The sequence below is a fragment of the Helianthus annuus genome, chromosome 7 (genome assembly GCF_002127325.2).
Source record: "Helianthus annuus cultivar XRQ/B chromosome 7, HanXRQr2.0-SUNRISE, whole genome shotgun sequence".
In the NCBI taxonomy this organism is placed as follows: Eukaryota; Viridiplantae; Streptophyta; class Magnoliopsida; order Asterales; family Asteraceae; genus Helianthus; species Helianthus annuus.
Genome location: NC_035439.2, coordinates 34,224,930 through 34,246,027, shown reverse-complemented (window position 1 = coordinate 34,246,027; position 21,098 = coordinate 34,224,930). Strand labels below are relative to the sequence as shown.

The window sequence follows — 21,098 nt, the reverse complement described above, 5'->3', positions numbered from 1 at the left end:
GGGGAACACTATTAAGTCAAGTTCTAAGACATCTAATTTCTGTATCTTAAAACAATTGAACTTTGTGTAGAGGTTTAAGAGGACAAACATACTGACAATACAAGTGAACTTGTTTAAGACTTAAAGATTAATCAGATCAACGGTGTTGGTGATTAGTCTCAAAAACTGATATGATCCTCTTACAAAAACTTAGAAAAATGTCTATAAATATGTTTGTACATAGATATTTCATTTTTGAAACCAAAAAGATTTTCAGTGTGTTTTAGCATAAACTTTGAAAAATCACAAAGATTTTATTTCATCTTATGTTCGACTACCAATGATGGAATACTGATCTTCAAAATCCGAAGTTGCTGAACAAAACGGGTTGGGAGCTTATCTGAAATGAGAAAATGTTTTGAAAAGATTACAAGTTCACTAATTTGAAACTTAACATTGATAGAAAAACATCAGTTTGTTCACAAAGTGTTCAACCAAGGTCATTAACTTGGACATGGTAGACAAATTAGGTGACTAAGGCCATTAACATGGACTTGGTTAACTTAGAGGGTTGTTAAAACTGGTAAAATGTGAAAATTTTGAAAAAAAAATAGTAATGTTTGAATCGAGAATTTCTAAGTCAGATATTTTAAATGTTTATATGAACGATTATGAGAATGAAGAGGAAGCTGACTAAGAGGGGGATCATGATGATACTTTACTCCTACAGATCAAATGACGATAACTGAATTTGAGCTGAAACGTCAAATAGTAAATAGTAAGGAAGAATTTCTTCAGGCGATAGTTTTTGAAGTTATGAAGATTTTTGAAGACCGATCAAGACTGCGGCAACATCCAAGGGGGAGATTGTTGATACATTATGTCTGCTGCCTATGTGATCGAGTCGTGTCGTGTCGAGTCGAGTATGTAATAGGACAAAGTGTTAGATTATATTTTGGTTGTAAAGTTACATCAGTACGGAGGTATACATCCGTGCGAATGTAAGCTAATCCACATGGATGTGTACGTTCATACGGAAGCAATGCACGTTCGTACCAAAGTGTCTTAGTCTGCACAGAAGTATTTAGTTCGTACGAATGTATTTAAGTCCGCATGAAATTGTCTTGGGTTAGTATAAATAGTCGTGAGGACTTAGTGTTAGTAAGTTTTGAGGATTTTGCTAACTAGACTGTGAAGCTCTGTCAGTTTGTTTTCAGGGTTGTAAACGTTGAAAAATTAATGAAAAGAGTGAAAATTAAGTAATCTTGTATTGTCGCCTAACTAAATTGGATTCCACACAATTTGGATTATGTTAATAGATATTACCTGAGCTATTCATATGGAAAACGGTCCTCACACCAGAGTTGTCTAAAAACTCACGACTAGGTACTGTTATGTATGTAACGTACTGCGTCAAATTAGGGTTTACTGTGAATCTTCACACACATCATAACTACTGGTCCGTATAGTACATTCTAGATTCACATATTAACACGTTTCTATCCTCAAAATCATCAAAAGTCTAATTCTTTTCACATCGTGTTCTGTTATTGCGAACTAACAACGATTAGGGTTTATCGGGATTTTCACAAGTGTCACACTTCAAAGAGCCAACTAATATAACATGTCCACTTCTTCTCAGTCCAAGGGATCAATATGTTGTAAATCTTTCGCAAAAAAGATAGATTATCAAGCATGGTGTAGGTGCAGACCGTAACAACTTGGTTTGATGACTGGAAGTAAAAAACAATACTTATGTTAATGTAAAAATCATAACTTTGTTATGAATTTTGTGAAATTTGAGATTCATGGCTTAAAAGTGTTGTATTATCAAGAATGTAATCATTAGTAGCATTACTAGAGGTTTGCAGCCTTTTCTTTTGATTTGTTTCTCTCTCATTTGTTAGTTGTCATGAAGTTGAGATAGAGTCAGGTTATTAAATTCTGGTTGAGTTCTCAAAAAAGTGCATAGGTATCCCATTTATCAGGCAAAAATCTAAGAAACCTATTTTGCAGGGTAGTGTTGGAGTAAGTTTGATAAACCAATTTTAATTCACTAATTAGTGTTGTGAATCTTTAAAATTTTGTGTTGGTGATTACCCCTTAACATGACAAAATGTCTCATATTGTTGAGCTTTCGCGGTTATTTTCGATAACCTTAGGAGTTCCATCGAATTTCTCTATGAGAGCATCCATGCAAGGACCGGATCTGGTGTTTAGATAGAAGTTTAGATAGAAATAATACTAATTCGATAGAAATTTCGGCAGCATAACGTTTAGTCAACCCAATTTTATTAACTTCCAAATCATACTGAAAGAGCATACATCATCTAAGCTCTGGGAGAGAACACAAAGTTCGATCTCCTCCCAATCCTGAAAGGCTGGAAACTACGAAACTTGTGGCTAGAGCGCATGGCACTTGATGTGATGTAAATTACATCTATTTCCGTGTATTGTTTGTATTATATTTTGAATCACTTTGTGTCGGTTTATCAGTGGGTTTGTATATTATCGAGTTTTGTGTGTCTTGCAAGGTCAGAGGAGAAAAGAGCTGAAAACAAGTTAATACGGAAAAAACCAAGCCTCCATAGGAGTCGAATGTGATCGAGAGGATCACAGGAGCGGAAAACGAGAAAAAAAGGCCTGGTCGCGTCGCGCAACCAAGAAAAGAAGGGCTCATCGCGTGACGCGACGAGCTGAAGTCAACGAAAGGTCAAATGTCGAGCTCGTGTTATGTGAGCAAGGACTAAATACCCGTCGCATGACGCGACGGGGTTGAGTTTCGTGAGAGATCAAATTAGGGTTAGGACTTGCATGTTTGAGTTATAAAGACGAATTTAGAAAATAAAAATAATAATTTTTCACAACCCTAGACGAATTTCAGCTTGAAGAAGGTGATCTTGGGAGCAAGGAAGCATAAAGGTGAAGACTTTAGGCGTTCGGATTGAGGATTGCCTGGTTTACTATCGGGTTCCTTCGTTTCTTACCTTATTGTCTTCTTAATCATTTTTTCCTTTGTTTAATTGAATCTTGTTTATGAATTTATAACAATGTTAGACTAGTTTATTATTCAATATCTAGGTCGTACGATGAGTACACTTGTTTGATTTGTTTCGGGGAATTGGCCTATAATAATCTCACCTATACCTTATTGGCCATTAATAATCCCATCTCAGAATATTCCCCCCACCAGTCCCACCTTTCACCTATTTTTCCTACAATGGTCCCCCATTAAAAAAACTTAACGGAGTTAAACTTTTTTCAAAATTACAAACAGACTTTTTAGCGCTTTTGATCAGAACGATGATACGAGTCCATTAATGTAAAACTTACTTCGAAATGGTGCTCCAACTGAATTGATTTTGGTTAATTGGAAATTTAAACACCCGAATTGAAATGCCGTTTTCAGCGTTTGGAGCACCGTTTCGAGGCAAGTTTTACATCAATAGACTCGTATCGTCGATCTAATCAAAAGCCCTAAAAATCAGTTTTTAATTTGTAAAAAAGCTTAACTCCGTTAAGTTTTTTTAACGGGGGACCATTGTAGGAAAAATAGGTGAAAGGTGGGACTGGTGGGGGGAATATTCTGAGGTGGGATTATTAATGGCCAATAAGGTCTACGTGAGATTATTACAGTCCAATTTCCCATTTGTTTCTATTCGGTTTTGGACAAACTATATGTATTTTGTTAATAAAATTTATAACTTTGGCTTCATTTTTCTAGTGTATATGCATGGTTAATCTTGTTTAAATACTTTCATATGTTTCACTTGCGTTCTTGTGGAGGTCTTCTATGTATGAATGCGGCTTGTTTACAGTTAATAGTATACGATTTTCCCATGGAAACTATGTTTAGGATTTTAATTGGGTAGTGTTCTACCAATCTTTAATCGCCGTGAGGTGAGAGGTTGTTAGCTAGTCTGGAGTGATTAGGTTTCAAGGTTAGATTCTTCGTGAGAAGATCCCCGAGTTAACGATCTCTGTCTACTAGCTGAGTTAGATTATTAACCTTAGTGTCCCTGGACTTTCACGCTATTAGTTTGCCATAGGTGTCTTCTCGAGAAGGGTCGAGGGTCATGTTCAGTTAATTTATAAGTTAGAATCTTAAGATCCCGGTTTCCACATTAGTTCCAAATCTGTTAGAACGTGGCATGCAAGTGTAGGATTCAGACCTAGGTAGTGTGTTCCCTCATCATCTGATCTCAGTTAAAAGCTTAATTCGTGTGTCTAGTCAGTTCTAGTTTGTTATCTTGGTAGTTCATTAGAAAACCCCCTAATCAACAAAACAAATTAAGTCGTGTAAGTCTAGTAATTAGTAATCGAGTCTAGTAAACTTAATTAGAGAGTCTGTGGGTTCGATACTCGGACTTGCTTTAGCTATACTACATTGATCGGTACACTTGCCGGTTAGTGGTCTAACTTTTTTAGTCTATAAATTTAAAACTTCGAGTGTCTAGTTTAGGTTAAAATTAGTTAGTTTTTATTTGACCACTTTGAGCACATCAACACTACTATTTGTATGACATGCTCCAACGCTACTACGTGATACCACTACTAGGGCCGGATTCGGTGTGTTTAGCTGGAACTTTGAACAAAGATAATACTAATTCGGTAGAAATTTCAGCAACATAACATTTAGTTTGCCCGGTTTTATTAGCTTCCAATCATAGTGAAAGTGCATACTGTATGTCCAGAAAACGTCGTGTGACAACTCGTAATTTGAACCTACTTTCTGTAACGTTACGTGCTTACGTGAATTATGTTAATTGAATGTTATGTTTTATATCATGTGAATGCGTGTATATTTGTAATCGAACCGAATCACACAACCCTCACTTCCTTACATTATCAACCGCACAAGCCTTTTGGGCCGTAGTGCTTGTAACCGAACTTTTAAGGCAGCCCAAGTATGGGTTCGGCCCAACCTTTCTTGAATGATTAACACCTAGAGTGTTGGCAACCTTCTCATTTGTTACAAAACACACTTCACACACAAAACCCTACTCTTTATCCTCTCTCTCGAAAGCGACGGTAACCCGAAGAACCGGAGCCATCTCGTGGAACCTCCTAGATCGGATCACCTTTGTGTACTCTTAATCGGTTAGTGTGATTATCCATTGATGATGTTTTGATGTGTGTTTTATTATAGACTTGCATGATGATCTAGGGTTTCGGATTAACATGATTGATTATGTGGTTGAAGGATATTGTTATTGATAATCGGATCATAGGGTTCATGTTTACATAATTGATAATGTACATACAATTGGATTACACGGCCTAGAGTTAGAACCGAGCACCCTGTGATCGACTGTGATATGTTGTGTGTTGATAATTGTGATTGAGGTTCATGTTATGTTTAAGTCTAGGGTTCATAAGAATTGAGGTTGGAATCCTTGTTTGATCGAAATCTATCATGTTTGGAAACTGATAACTTGTTAATTGATAAATGATAAGTATGGAAACCTTGTAATTGATTGGCAGGGTCAATGCTTGTAACCGAATAGGCATGAATTTCGGATATTTAAAACTGATCACACAAGAGTCCTTGATCGCACAAGGACCCAAAGCGCACAAGTTGTTGATCACACAAGATCAGGTCGCACAAGACCTGATCTGATCGCACAAGCTGGACGCACAAACCCAGTCGCACATTATGTTTATCTATGCCTGATCGCACAACATCTTGTGGATCGCACAAGATGATGCCGGTCGCACAAGATGTTGGGCCACACACACACATATGTTAATGTTAGTAAACTGTTGGACCTTAAAGCCCAAGACACAAGCACACAACCCAATCTGATCGTACAAGGTACATGGATCGCACAAGATTAACTATTACTTATATGTTGGGCCGGTTGCCTTTGGGTTTAATCAAATCGCACAAGTTGTATTTTCTTGATAGCTGTTGGGCCGCACATGTATGCTAAATGTTTATATATTGGGCCGGGCTTATTGGACCGCACAACATGCTGTGGATCGCACAAGGGTGTGCCGATCGCACAACATGTTGGGCCGGATATTATTGGGCTGATTTATTTATTCGCACAAGTTGAATGGATTGTTTGACTGTTATGTGTTTGTACTCGTAACGTGATAACTTGTGTGAAACATGCGTGCATTACTTGAGTCAAAACCTGACCTGTACGGTAACCCTGTTAGGACGTGATTGACTACTCTTAATTCAAGTAACTTTGGTATAATCTGCCGAGCAAACCAAGGTGAGTTCATTGCATTTTCTCAAGCATGCGTCCCGGTGGTTTGGGACAACTGGTAAACACTTGTAAGGGAAACTTGGGGTAAACAACTGGAACATAGAAACAATCATCTACCGGATTGCCTGTAAGGCAATGGGGTAATTAGTTGATAGCGCTATTAGGTTTGGCACCCTCACACCGGGCCGTAAGGACGGGCGTGAACTAATTACTGGGACAACATGTGAGTACAACGCGGATATAAGACCTCCTACTGCTTGTCAAGGTTGTTTGATACCTTGACTTTGACGAATGCCTGGTTATGGGCATTGGGGTTAGGCATTCCCATCATTGACGCTGCATACGGTACAGTAATCAAGTAACAATGTCATCTGAACCAAACAACGAGTTGATTTAACTAATATCTGGTAACTTCCCACGTAAGCAACACCTTGAACTCACCAGCGTAGTCTGACACACTTGTTTGCATGCTTGTAGGTCATTAACGTTTGGAACATGGACTTGCTATTTGGGAGTGCTGGAGTGGTCATGGATCGAGGCTTTGGGATTAATTTACAATTGATACATTGGTTTTAAGTAGTAACATTTGCTAAACGATTTATTACATGCTTCCGCTACACAACATCTTGAGAATTGATATCATGTTTGACAATTTCTATTGGTAATTAATGGCATGTTTTATTAAGTATTTACTATTGGTTCAATGTGATTGGTGGCTCGAACTCTGATGCGTAACACGCCTCGCGGGGTTTCCGCAGGTGAAATTTTGGGGGTGTTACAGTTGGTATCAGAGCCACTGGTTATAGTGAACTAGGTTTTAAAACGTTTTTGTAAAACCAGACTATAACCGAACACCTTCGAAAATCGATCATGACACTCAGCTCCAGATGGCAAGGTTCGTCTCTCTCACTTTATACATTATTTGCTTAGCAGTTACACACTTACAACATATATATGAGATGAAACATTAAACACCATAGTGACTTGATCGTGTGACACTACCCTTCGACTCATGTGAATCATAGACCTGTGATGCCATCTGTTGTGTTGTTTGAACGGGGGAAACTTCGAGCGCAAGCTAAGAGGCACTGAGACAAGCATGCAAATTGCCTTATTATTATGGGTGCACACTTAATAATAACGCGGGGTGCATGCAAGTCCCAGTGAGGCTTATCGAGCGTGAGAAGGGTTCTGCCTTATTATGTGTGAACTTGGTAGTACGTAAATATCAGTATGATACTTGACTCCCATCTCGTTTCGAATTTCTGAATCGGTTCATTTCCAACTATAGAATCATGAGTGGACGAGGACACGGACGTGGCAACATCAACATGACTCAGGCTGAGTTGACTGATTTAATCAATACCCGTGTGGCTGAGGCCTTAGCAGCCTATCAAGCTGGTACGGAATGTACCAAGTACTCTTTACTCTTATACCACGTACACGTCTTTTCATTTCTATAATGTGTTTCCTACCGTCATTTAGGTCAGCAAGCGCAACCTCAACCTAACCAGCCTGCGTGTACGTTCAAAATGTTTATGGACTGTAAGCCACAGACCTTCACCGGGACTGAAGGGGCTGTGGGACTCCTAAGATGGTTCGAGAAAGCAGAGTCGGTGTTTGCTATCTGTAATTGTCCCGCTGGGGACAGGGTGAAATATGCTGCGGGTACTTTGGCGGATGGTGCCCTAACGTGGTGGAACGCCCAGGTACAGTTGTTGGGCATCGAGGCAGCGAATGCCACAACCTGGGAAGACTTTAAAGAATTGATTCGGGAAGAGTATTGTCCTCGGGACGAGGTCCAGAAGTTGGAAAACGAGTACTACGACTTGAAGATGGTTGGATCTGAAGTCGAAGCGTATGTGAAGCGATCGTATGAACTGGCCGACATGTGTCCGAACTTGTCCCGGCCTATGTCTCGGAGGATTGAGTTATTCATCAAAGGGTTGCCTCCGCGTGTGAAGAGCTTGGTCACTGTAGCCCATCTCAATGATTTGACACAGATCGTTCGTCTGACTCATAAGATTGTGGACCAAGAGGTAGAAAGCAATTCGTTACCCCCGCGTATTTCGGCCACTACTGCTGCTACACCCACTGCCACTGCGTCCGCTAATGATAACAAGCAGGAGTGGAGTGATTATGATAAAGCATCCAGTGCTGGTCAGACTCAGAAAAGGCCAGACAACAACAACAACCGCAACATTAGCCAGTCGTCTTCTGTCAATCAAGGCCAGGGAAGTGGCCAAAGTCAGGGCTCGTATGCAGGGAAGAAACCACAGTGTAATAAGTGTGGCTACCATCATTTCGGGCCGTGTAGTCGCACATGTCGCAGGTGTGGTAAAGTGGGCCATGAGGCCAAGGATTGTAGGGCCCCACAGCCCAAACACCAGCAGCAACAGAACCAGCACAACCAGAGACAACAGGGACAACCGCCCCAGCAGAACCAGGGTTTTAGGAGGGGGTGCTATCAGTGTGGGGATGAGGGTCACTTTAAGCGGGATTGCCCTTAGTTAAACCAGAACGCTAACGACAACAACCGCCCGAATAATAACAACGCTGGAAACAACAACAACAACAACGGCAATAATGGGGGAAATGGTGCTCGAGGCAGAGTGTTCCAGCTTGGAGCAGGGGATGCCAGGAATGACGGCAACGTTGTAACTGGTACGTTTCCTGTTAACAATCGTATTGCTTCTGTATTATTTGATTCGGGTGCCGATTGGAGTTATGTGTCCCTAGAGTTTAGTCAACGATTAGGGATAACCCCAACACCTTTAGAAGTTAAGCAAGTAGTAGAATTAGCAGATGGTAAGACGATAGAAGCCTCGAATGTCCTTTTCGGGTGCAAACCAGATCTCGTGGGTCAGGTGTTTGATATTGACCTCCTTCCCGTTACGCTCGGTAGTTTTGACATAGTGGTAGGCATGGATTGGTTGTCTAAGCACCAAGCAGAAATTTTGTGTAAAGAGAAGATCGTGCGTATCCCTCTCCCTGATGGGGAGACATTATTAGTTCAAGGGCATCGTAGTGGGATGATGGTTGGTATTATCTCGGCCATGCGTGCACAGCAGTACCTACAAAAGGGGTATCCAGCAATGTTAGCGTTAGTCACCAACGCTCAGTCTGAAGGGAGTAAGATCGAGGATCTACCAGTGGTGCGAGAATTCGCTGATGTATTTCCAGAGGAGCTACCAGGGTTACCTCCTCACCGTCAAGTAGAATTTCAGATTGATCTTGCACCGGGAGCGGCTCCAATTGCTCGAGCTCCTTACCGGTTAGCACCTGGTGAGTTGCAGGAGCTGTCTAATCAGCTACAGGAGTTGTTGGATAGGGGTTTTATTCGACCCAGTTCTTTGCCTTGGGGAGCCCCAGTTCTGTTCGTAAAGAAGAAAGACGGGTCATTTCGTATGTGTATCGACTATCGGGAGCTCAACAAGGTGACCATTAAGAACCGCTATCCGTTACCACGCATCGACGACTTGTTTGACCAGTTGCAAGGGTCAAGTTTCTATTCAAAGATCGACTTAAGATCGACCAGGTAAGGGTTAGGGAAGAGGATGTTCCCAAGACGGCTTTTCGAACGCGCTATGGACACTATGAGTTTTTGGTCATGCCGTTTGGATTGACCAATGCACCGGCGGTTTTCATGGATCTCATGAACCGCGTATGTAAGCCATATCACGACGAGTTTGTTATAGTGTTTATTGACGACATCTTAGTCTATTCCAAGAACCAGGAGGATCACGAGCGCCACCTACGTCTCATCTTGGAACTTTTGAGAAGGGAACAGCTGTATGCGAAATTTTCTAAGTGCGACTTTTGGATTCGAGAAGTACATTTCCTTGGGCACGTTGTTAACGAGAAAGGGATACATGTGGATCCTGCGAAGGTGGATGCAGTTAAGAATTGGGCGGCACCAAAGACTCCGTCTGAGGTGCGACAATTTCTTGGTCTCGCAGGGTATTATCGAAGGTTCATTAAAGGTTTCTCGAAAATCGCGCAACCTCTCACCTCACTGACACAGAAGAACACGGCGTACTCTTGGGGAACGAAGTAGGAAGAGGCCTTCCAGTTGTTAAAACAGAAACTTTGCAGTGCACCGATATTGTCATTACCAGAGGGTACCGAAGATTTTGTGGTTTATTGTGATGCTTCGATTCAGGGTCTTGGTTGCGTGTTGATGCAACGCGAGAAAGTGATAGCTTATGCTTCTCGTCAGCTGAAGGTGCACGAGAAGAACTACACGACACACGACTTGGAGTTAGGAGCGGTGGTGTTTGCGTTGAAGATTTGGAGGCACTATCTGTACGGTACCAAATGCACTATCTACACCGACCATAGGAGTCTCCAGCACATCTTCGACCAGAAAGAGTTGAATATGCGACAACGGCGATGGGTTGAATTATTGAACGATTATGAATGTGCCATCAAGTATCATCCGGGCAAGGCGAACGTTGTAGCTGACGCCCTCAGCAGAAAGGATAATGCACCTAGGCGTGTGCGAGCATTGCAACTCACGATCCAGTCCAACCTTCCTTCCCAGATACGAGATGCTCAGTTAGAAGCGTTGAAACCAGAGAGCGTTCGAGCTGAAGCTCTACGTGGCTCGAGGCAACGACTAGAACGAAAGGGAGACGGTGCTTACTACGTAACTGGACGCATTTGGGTCCCATTCTTTGGCAACTTACGAGAACTTGTAATGGAAGAGGCACATAAGTCACGTTACTCCGTACATCCTGGTTCAGATAAGATGTACCATGACTTGAAAACTACATACTGGTGGCCCAGCATGAAGGCTCACATAGCAACCTACGTCAGCAAATGTTTGACTTGTGCTAAAGTCAAAGCGGAGCATCAAAAGCCCTCGGGTCTACTTCAACAGCCAGAGATACCCACATGGAAGTGGGAACAAATCGCCATGGATTTCGTAACAGGACTACCAAGAACTCAGGCTGGGAATGACACTATTTGGGTGATTGTTGATCGCCTCACGAAGTCAGCACATTTCCTGGCAATCAAGGAAACAGACAAATTCTCTCAGCTGGCAGCAGTGTATCTTAAGGAGGTGGTTTCTAGGCATGGGGTGCCAACTTCTATCATTTCAGACCGAGATCCGCGTTTCACTTCAGAGTTATGGCAGTCAATGCATAAATCGTTCGGTTCCCAACTCGACATGAGTACCGCTTATCACCCGCAGACGAATGGTCAAAGCGAGCGCACCATCCAAACACTTGAAGATATGCTTCGGGCATGCGTACTCGATTTTGGGAAAGGGTGGGAGAAACACTTGCCGTTGATAGAGTTCTCCTACAACAACAGCTACCATACAAGTATTAAGGCAGCTCCGTTCGAAGCACTGTACGGGCGGAAATGTCGTTCACCTCTCTGTTGGCATGAGGTGGGGGATAGTCAGATCACAGGCCCTGAGTTTGTTCTTGAGGCATCAGAAAGCATTGTGCAGATCCGAAACCGTATGGCCGCAGCTCGTGACCGCCAGAAAAGCTACGCTGACAACCGTAGTAAACCGTTGGAATTTGAAGTTAATGATCGCGTTATGTTAAAGGTTTCACCCTGGAAGGGTGTGGTGCGTTTTGGTGGGAAACGCGGCAAACTAAACCCTCGTTATGTAGGACCATTCAAAATTTTAGAACGGATTGGAAAGGTGGCTTACAGGTTGGAATTACCCGCTGAGTTGGGTAATGTCCATGATGTGTTTCACGTATCACAATTAAAGAAGTGTTTGGCTGATGAAACACTAATTGTGCCATTTCAAGAACTGAAGATAGATGACAAATTGCAGTTTGTCGAAGAACCAATTGAGATTATGGATCGGGAAGTTAAAGTTCGTAAACACAGCCATATACCGATTGTGAGAGTTCGTTGGAACTCAAGACGTGGTCCAGAGTTCACGTGGGAACGCGAGGACCAGATGAAACTTAAGTATCCACATTTGTTCCCCAAAGACCAATCAAAACCTAACAAACCCAGTGTTGATGCAACTAGTGAATTTCGGGACGAAATTCCCATTCAAGTTGGGGAGGATGTGACACCCCAGGAAAACCAGCAAACGATATAACTTACCTAGCTAGCTTTCTCAGTGAGTGCGTACCAAATTTCGGGACGAAATTTCTTTTTAGTTGGGGATACTGTGACAACTCGTAATTTGAACCTACTTTCTGTAACGTTACGTGCTTACGTGAATTATGTTAATTGAATGTTATGTTTTATATCATGTGAATGCGTGTATATTTGTAATCGAACCGAATCGCACAACCCTCACTTCCTTACATTATCAACCGCACAAGCCTTTTGGGCCGTAGTGCTTGTAACCGAACTTTTAAGGCAGCCCAAGTATGGGTTCGGCCCAACCTTTCTTGAATGATTAACACCTAGAGTGTTGGCAACCTTCTCATTTGTTACAAAACACACTTCACACACAAAACCCTACTCTTTATCCTCTCTCTCGAAAGCGACGGTAACCCGAAGAACCGGAGCCATCTCGTGGAACCTCCTAGATCGGATCACCTTTGTGTACTCTTAATCGGTTAGTGTGATTATCCATTGATGATGTTTTGATGTGTGTTTTATTATAGACTTGCATGATGATCTAGGGTTTCGGATTAACATGATTGATTATGTGGTTGAAGGATATTGTTATTGATAATCGGATCATAGGGTTCATGTTTACATAATTGATAATGTACATACAATTGGATTACACGGCCTAGAGTTAGAACCGAGCACCCTGTGATCGACTGTGATATGTTGTGTGTTGATAATTGTGATTGAGGTTCATGTTATGTTTAAGTCTAGGGTTCATAAGAATTGAGGTTGGAATCCTTGTTTGATCGAAATCTATCATGTTTGGAAACTGATAACTTGTTAATTGATAAATGATAAGTATGGAAACCTTGTAATTGATTGGCAGGGTCAATGCTTGTAACCGAATAGGCATGAATTTCGGATATTTAAAACTGATCACACAAGAGTCCTTGATCGCACAAGGACCCAAAGCGCACAAGTTGTTGATCACACAAGATCAGGTCGCACAAGACCTGATCTGATCGCACAAGCTGGACGCACAAACCCAGTCGCACATTATGTTTATCTATGCCTGATCGCACAACATCTTGTGGATCGCACAAGATGATGCCGGTCGCACAAGATGTTGGGCCACACACACACATATGTTAATGTTAGTAAACTGTTGGACCTTAAAGCCCAAGACACAAGCACACAACCCAATCTGATCGTACAAGGTACATGGATCGCACAAGATTAACTATTACTTATATGTTGGGCCGGTTACCTTTGGGTTTAATCAAATCGCACAAGTTGTATTTTCTTGATAGCTGTTGGGCCGCACATGTATGCTAAATGTTTATATATTGGGCCGGGCTTATTGGACCGCACAACATGCTGTGGATCGCACAAGGGTGTGCCGATCGCACAACATGTTGGGCCGGATATTATTGGGCTGATTTATTTATTCGCACAAGTTGAATGGATTGTTTGACTGTTATGTGTTTGTACTCGTAACGTGATAACTTGTGTGAAACATGCGTGCATTACTTGAGTCAAAACCTGACCTGTACAGTAACCCTGTTAGGACGTGATTGACTACTCTTAATTCAAGTAACTTTGGTATAATCTGCCGAGCAAACCAAGGTGAGTTCATTGCATTTTCTCAAGCATGCGTCCCGGTGGTTTGGGACAACTGGTAAACACTTGTAAGGGAAACTTGGGGTAAACAACTGGAACATAGAAACAATCATCTACCGGATTGCCTGTAAGGCAATGGGGTAATTAGTTGATAGCGCTATTAGGTTTGGCACCCTCACACCGGGCCGTAAGGACGGGCGTGAACTAATTACTGGGACAACATGTGAGTACAACGCGGATATAAGACCTCCTACAGCTTGTCAAGGTTGTTTGATACCTTGACTTTGACCAATGCCTGGTTATGGGCATTGGGGTTAGGCATTCCCATCATTGACGCTGCATACGGTACAGTAATCAAGTAACAATGTCATCTGAACCAAACAACGAGTTGATTTAACTAATATCTGGTAACTTCCCACGTAAGCAACACCTTGAACTCACCAGCGTAGTCTGACACACTTGTTTGCATGCTTGTAGGTCATTAACGTTTGGAACATGGACTTGCTATTTGGGAGTGCTGGAGTGGTCATGGATCGAGGCTTTGGGATTAATTTACAATTGATACATTGGTTTTAAGTAGTAACATTTGCTAAACGATTTATTACATGCTTCCGCTACACAACATCTTGAGAATTGATATCATGTTTGACAATTTCTATTGGTAATTAATGGCATGTTTTATTAAGTATTTACTATTGGTTCAATGTGATTGGTGGCTCGAACTCTGATGCGTAACACGCCTCGCGGGGTTTCCGCAGGTGAAATTTTGGGGGTGTTACACGTCGAGTTTGACGGAGGTTTGGTCCCGATATGATCGGTTAGGTGATAAGAAATGAGTAGAAGATAGATAACGACACCGAACAATCACTTATAATCTGGTTTCTATTGAAAATCCAACGTTACAACACCACGAAACCAGTTGGACAACATTTCCCCTTAGGGAACCAAAAGCTTGTCCAAGAGAAGACCCCAAAGCCCATATATATAGGCATGGTGCCTTCATACGAAGCTGTGCCTTCGTACGAAGCTAAGTCTTGTGGCTACGTACGAACAGACTATGTCGTCCCTTCGTACGAAATGGCTTATACATCACAAAACCTTCTGTTTGTAACGGATTTCACTCTAATCTATACAATATTCAACACACGCTCTATCTAGCCTATTCGCACAGTGTCAGACATGTCACACCCTGCTAGTAGTGGAAGCGTATTGTGTGTGACGTAAGAAAGGTAATCATTGCATGTATATGTATTATCAACATGAACCAACAACGATGCCATAGATATATTGTTTTCAACAAAAGATTTCAAGTTTTTCCAACATAGTTTCCAAGTTTCAACAACGTTTGACATAGCATAGTTATAAGCCATTATACACATTATCAAAAGATAGTTCTTGACATAAAACATAGTGAGGTTTTGTCCCCCTATATACCCATACGAAGTTGGGATATAGAAGACAAACCCTCCAAAGTGGCCATCGTTGTTATTTGTTTTCCCGAATCCCATAGTGAATCACCGGCTCAAGACCTCTTTCCTGAAATACATGTAGTTTTAAAAAGTCAACAAAAAGTTGAGCGAGTTCATGCAGTATTTCTTATCATATGAAATTTCATAAATGTTATCTTGTAATCATGGTATGTTCTGATTCATTCATGGAGTATGTCAAGGATCTATCAATGGGTAGCGAGCCCCCTGACATAATGTACCATAAGTAAATAACCAAACCGAGAACACTTTGTCATCATTTGGGATCACAAAAGCACTCTAGGGTATACCAACCAGGAGTGGGGCGTGCCTCAAGCCCAATAGATCTACACCTTTTGCACCTTGGTCACTAAGTGATTAATGGTTACTAATGTTATCATCCTACTTATGCACAGTGATCATGTTATCTTCTACTCCGTAACTAACATACCAATAGTTTAGCATGTATTTCCCCTTGATGTTTTTGAAAACAAAACATTGAAATCAGTGAAAGGAGGGACATGAACTCACAAGTTTGCGTTCCGTGTATTATGATATCGAAGTGAGCGTCCGTACGTGTCAATAACCTACATGTGTACTAATCTCGTTAGACACTAGGTCTTTCGGACCTCGTACAAGTTGTTCATCTTGAATTCTTTATTATGTTCTCGTTTGTCATTTTTGGAACAACTTTGTATTTTAGAGCGTTGATAGTTTACTCGCTCGATTGTTATATGTATTGCATTCATAAGCGCATTCCTGTATTCTATGTGTATTGACTTATGTGTGATCGGCTTCGTTCTTCACACGTCCTCGTCCAGTGCACGCATGTCATTGAGCCTTTGCTCATGTCATTGGGCCAAGCCCATGTCATCTATTTTATCATATTTAAACCATGTTTTAATGTTATTGGGCCGAGCCCATGTCATTGGGTCGAGCCCATGTTATCTATGTTTTTGGGCCTAACCCATGTTTTATTGTTCTTGGGCCGAGCCCATGTTATATTGCCATTGGGACCTAGCCCAAGTATTAAGGAATTTGGGCCTAGCCCATTACTAGCTTTGATAGGCCCAATCTAACTTTAGGAGTCCATTAACATAATCTTGCAATTTTTACCAAAATGTTACCAAGGAGTAAACATTAAATAAGTTCATTTTTTTCCTATGAAAAATACTTGGTAATTTTTATAGTTTTCGACTTTCCGGATTCTTGTTATCAATCGTTTAGATATGTGCTCAATTCAATGTCTAAAATATGTTATTTTAGACTCGACTTTGTAGTAATTTATTCACGATGTCGATACGCCCAATTTGTCATCATCAAGTGTTATGTATTTCCGTTTCGGCCATTTTATTTAATTTTCTGATTTACTAACATTTCTTGGACCATGTAGGAACATGTATGTGTATTTATTTTGATCACCCTATAGGTATCTAATACATACACATATATAGCACATATACATATACTTGACATGTCTCCAAAATATATATTTTTTCTTACCAAAAATTATACTTATACATTGTTATATTTTTACCCATTTATTTTTGTAAAAATATAAGTTTAAGTTCATAAGAACTTCTTGAATATTTAAACCTTAAATATTCCCATCAAAGTTTCCATAATGACGTCAAAGACCACTAATCGCATTTAACCTTGTTAATCACTCTTTAATCCCCTCTTTAATCGCAATTAGATTTTTAGAAAAATTTGTCACATCCCCAAAATACCACATGCGGAATCACCGCAGGGCATGTGACGTACCAGGATCTTAGCCACCAATCACATTGAACTCATGGGTATATTCAAATAAAACTTTCATTTATCAACAATAAGTGTTACAACGATACAATAATTTACAGTTTACAGCGGAAGCATATTTTATTCGTTAAGTGTTTACAAACCACATATAAAAGCTCTTAGTCTTGCATTGCGTTTCCATGTAACTTGACCCATGACCACTCCAGCTTCCCAGACATCAAGTTCCTCTGCTTTGCACCTAAACGTCTGCAAGGCATGTAACAACGAGTCAACAATAAAGTTGAGCGAGTTCACAGTTGGTTGTTTAGTTATAGTATTAATTTCGTAAATCAGATGTTTGCTTTGAAAACTATGCATCGTATTAGTTCGTATCGCGGTCTCCCAGACATGTTTGCGAAGATTAGTGGGGGTTTCCCATATGTTCTAGACTAGGTATATTTGTATCGCAGCCACCCGGCATGTGTGCGAAGTTTAGTGTATAGTTCGCGGCCTTCCTAGGCATGTGTGCGAAGATTAGTCATATTATCGCGGCCAACCCTGGCGTGTATGCGAAGATCAGTTCTATATGTATCACTAGTCTAGTAGTATCTTATCAATAACCTTCCTCACCCGAGGATCATATCACTAATTTCCATTATCTGGTAAGTACAAGTAAATAATCAAATCCCATTCCCACCCTGGGAACCCCATGCCTTGGCTGTGTGAACTCACCTTGGTTTGCTCGGCAGATAAAGCGTTTGTCCTAAGTTGATCAACCATACCCTATTATGGTTACCACTTGTTAGGGCGTTATACAAGTAATCACGTATAAGCTACAAGTATCTAACACGTATTCATTGGGTAGTGTAAAAGTATCAATTATTGCATAATACTTTAGTCACGTATGCATACAAAGTTTCATGGAACAGTGGGGAGTGTGCGACCAAAAGGTCATGTCCAGTTAATACACTTAATTATCCAAATGATTGTGTGGGTCAGATGACTAGTGTGCGGTTTGGTCTCATAATCCTCCCACAAGGTGTGCATGGCCCAACACCTACCAGCCCAATTGGACTATGTGTACATGCAATAGTGTACGGTTTCAAACAAAGTGTGAGACCAAAAGAACAATGTGTGCGAACAAGTGGTGGGGCCAGCCATTAAATGTGTGGTCAGACTTATATAATCATCACCTCAGTCACGTGACATCTTAATATCTCCCAAATATTCAGACATGCATTAATAAGTTATACCTTGAGCTTATATGGTTGTACACACCCTATAACCCAGCATCAATTTTCATAACAAATAGGAATCACCAAGTTTAGATTTAAAACAGATAAGACAAGAAGGTTCATATGTTGTTCAATCATCCATCGCTCCTAAAACCCAGTTTCTATCAAATAATAGTTCATTCCAAAAAAAATAAAATCAACAACTTAACTCAGCTTGTTTGCACAAATCATCTTCTAAAACAACTTCCAAATATCATGTGTACATATGAAAATTTACGCCAAGATTCCTAATGAACACTGTGGTAGCCGTATATTAACTAAAATCACCAATCAGCTAACAATTTCCTATAAAAACAGTTTGCACACCCAATATTCCTACCATATACTTACATCATCCCTTTGTAAATAACAAAACTCTAATTCAACATAGAATGCAGCCACTTATATCAAATACAACTTCATCATCAAAACTCAATAATTTACTAACTAATCAAGTAGTCAACCATCATACAAGATTAAGAACACAAGAATACAAATAACGACATGAAACCTACTGGATTTGACCCGCAACTGAACCAGCTGAACCGAGATTCCACCGAGCCTGAACCGCGCATAAAACAATCCCGAATCAAGAATCTGACTGAGTGGACTCGAGATTCGTCCACTGTTGGCCCGAGTCAATACAGACCGCCACCACTACTGTCGTCAGGTTCCACTGAAGAAACTCATCGAGTAAAACAAAACCATCGTCGCCGTTAAACTGCAACTGTCATCACGACACCACTGACCACCACCTCTGAACGATAATCACTGGACGATAATCTCTATTGTTTCGACCACCTTCAACTTCCGATCATCGCCGGTTATAACCATCGTTCATCATCTCATCGTCATCGATCATCATCATCCTCGGCGACGGTGTTGTCGGAAAAGAGATTTGGCGGCTGAGATTACTATTAGGGTTTGGTGTGTTTGAAAACGAAGAAGACGACGTATTGTATACGTATTGTATCAGGGTTCTTTTTTTTTTTTGTGTTTTAAAAGATGGGGTGGTTATTATTAAGGTTATTTAAATAGTGTAGGGTTTAGATTTAGGGAGTGGGGTTGGGTCTAGTCTAAGTTTGTGAACCCGTTTAATTGCGTGTCTCGCTTAAACAAACTGACCCGGTTTATTAATAGGATGACGGTAAATAAATACATGAATAAACCTCTCGTCGCGGATTAGTATTATATCATAAATAATAATAATAATACTAATAATAATAATAATAACAATAAATACGTGTATTGCTAAAATACCCTTCTCTCGACAACGAGAATACGGGTTGTTACATTCTCCCCATGTTACAGGAATTTCGTCCTCGAAATTTAAGCTAAGATATACGGTTCGTTATTGGCCTTATTGTTATACACAAATACATGTAGTTTCACGAAAGTTCACAAAACGAATCACGCAAGTCATATAGTATATAAAATCATGTAGCATGTAAATTCACGTAATTCTCATAACATGAAACTTTTCACATAGTTTAAACTTATTTCACATAGTAGGGAATATTATATAAGTTATATCTATTTGCTCACGAACACTGTGTAGAAATTGTATGTGAAATTTTTGGGACACCTGATTTATCTAAACTTAAACACAATGCCTAAGTGAATATATAAGTTAACGGAGTTAACAGGGTTTGTGTTCACCCTGTGAAGGTCGGGTGTTACATCATCCCCTAGTTGAAAGAATTTTCGTCCCGAAAATTTTTCTAAAACGATGGCTTGAAGTGAATTCTGACGAACTAGATCTATAGGTAACTTACAATGCTGGGGGGGGGGGTTGTCTCAACCGGTTCCTCAACGAAGTGATAAAGTTAAGTTTATCAACTAACTAACGAAATTAAACCAATATGTTTAAAAGTATTCCTCCCCAATCCAGGGATAGTAGTATTCCAATCCAGGAATATGAAGCAGTCCCAATCCAGGGAATAGTAATGGTTTTCAACACCTGGAAATGTGTACTTATTCTAAGGACGCGTGTGTAGCCCCAAGCTAGGGTTACCGTATGTATTTCCCAAACCGAGAAAATAGTATGTTGTCCCAAACCAGTGACGCATGCTTATGGTAAAAGTTGTAATCTCACTTTAGGGTGCGTGCTGTATCAAATGTTTTGCGTCAACGACGCGAACTGGTATAGTATGCAACAATCGTCCAACCATTCTTAATAATGTTCGCACGTCCTGAGTGACCAGTACCAGGGTACGATTGTTTCACAAAAGATTGAGCTCTATCGATGCTCTAAACGAGGTAGGTGTCGTTCCCAGCAGTTGTCAGAATCGGTGACACATGTTGCAGCATGTCTTCAAGAGTTTGTTTGGTTCAACTATTCATTCGTGGGTGCTAAGTAGTTCTCATGCGCGACCGTGAGCCGAAGGATTTGTGCATCGCTTGCCACAAATCAGATGCAAATTGTGGGTCGCGATCAGAGATAATGGAGGTTGGCACCCCGTGCCTAGCAACCACTTCTTCAGCTAGATGATTGCAAGCATAGAAAACTTATATGTTTCCTTGATGGCTAGAAAGTGGGCTGGTTACGTGAGACAATCAACGATCATCCAGGTGAGATTGTTTCCATTTCGAGTTGTAAGTAGCCCAGTGATAAAATCCATGGTAGTCGGTTTCGTTCCCGTATGGGTGTTTCTGGTTGCTAATACTTCATCTTGACTTTCCCTCAAGTCTAACATCATTCCCCCTACCTAGCTAGGTGGGCCTTCATGCCCGATCACCGGTACAAGGTTTATAAATCC

At 40.8% G+C, this 21,098-nt stretch overlaps 1 long non-coding RNA gene across 1 annotated transcript; it reads right to left on the bottom strand.

The window, feature by feature from the left end:
- Positions 1-17,133: 17,133 nt before the first annotated feature.
- On the bottom strand, positions 17,134-19,325 carry LOC110895944. The gene is made up of 3 exons (XR_002567462.2): positions 18,855-19,325; positions 17,798-17,848; positions 17,134-17,332 (listed from the first exon to the last, which is right to left on the bottom strand). It is a non-coding gene; the product is annotated as an uncharacterized LOC110895944 (long non-coding RNA).
- Positions 19,326-21,098: the final 1,773 nt, after the last annotated feature.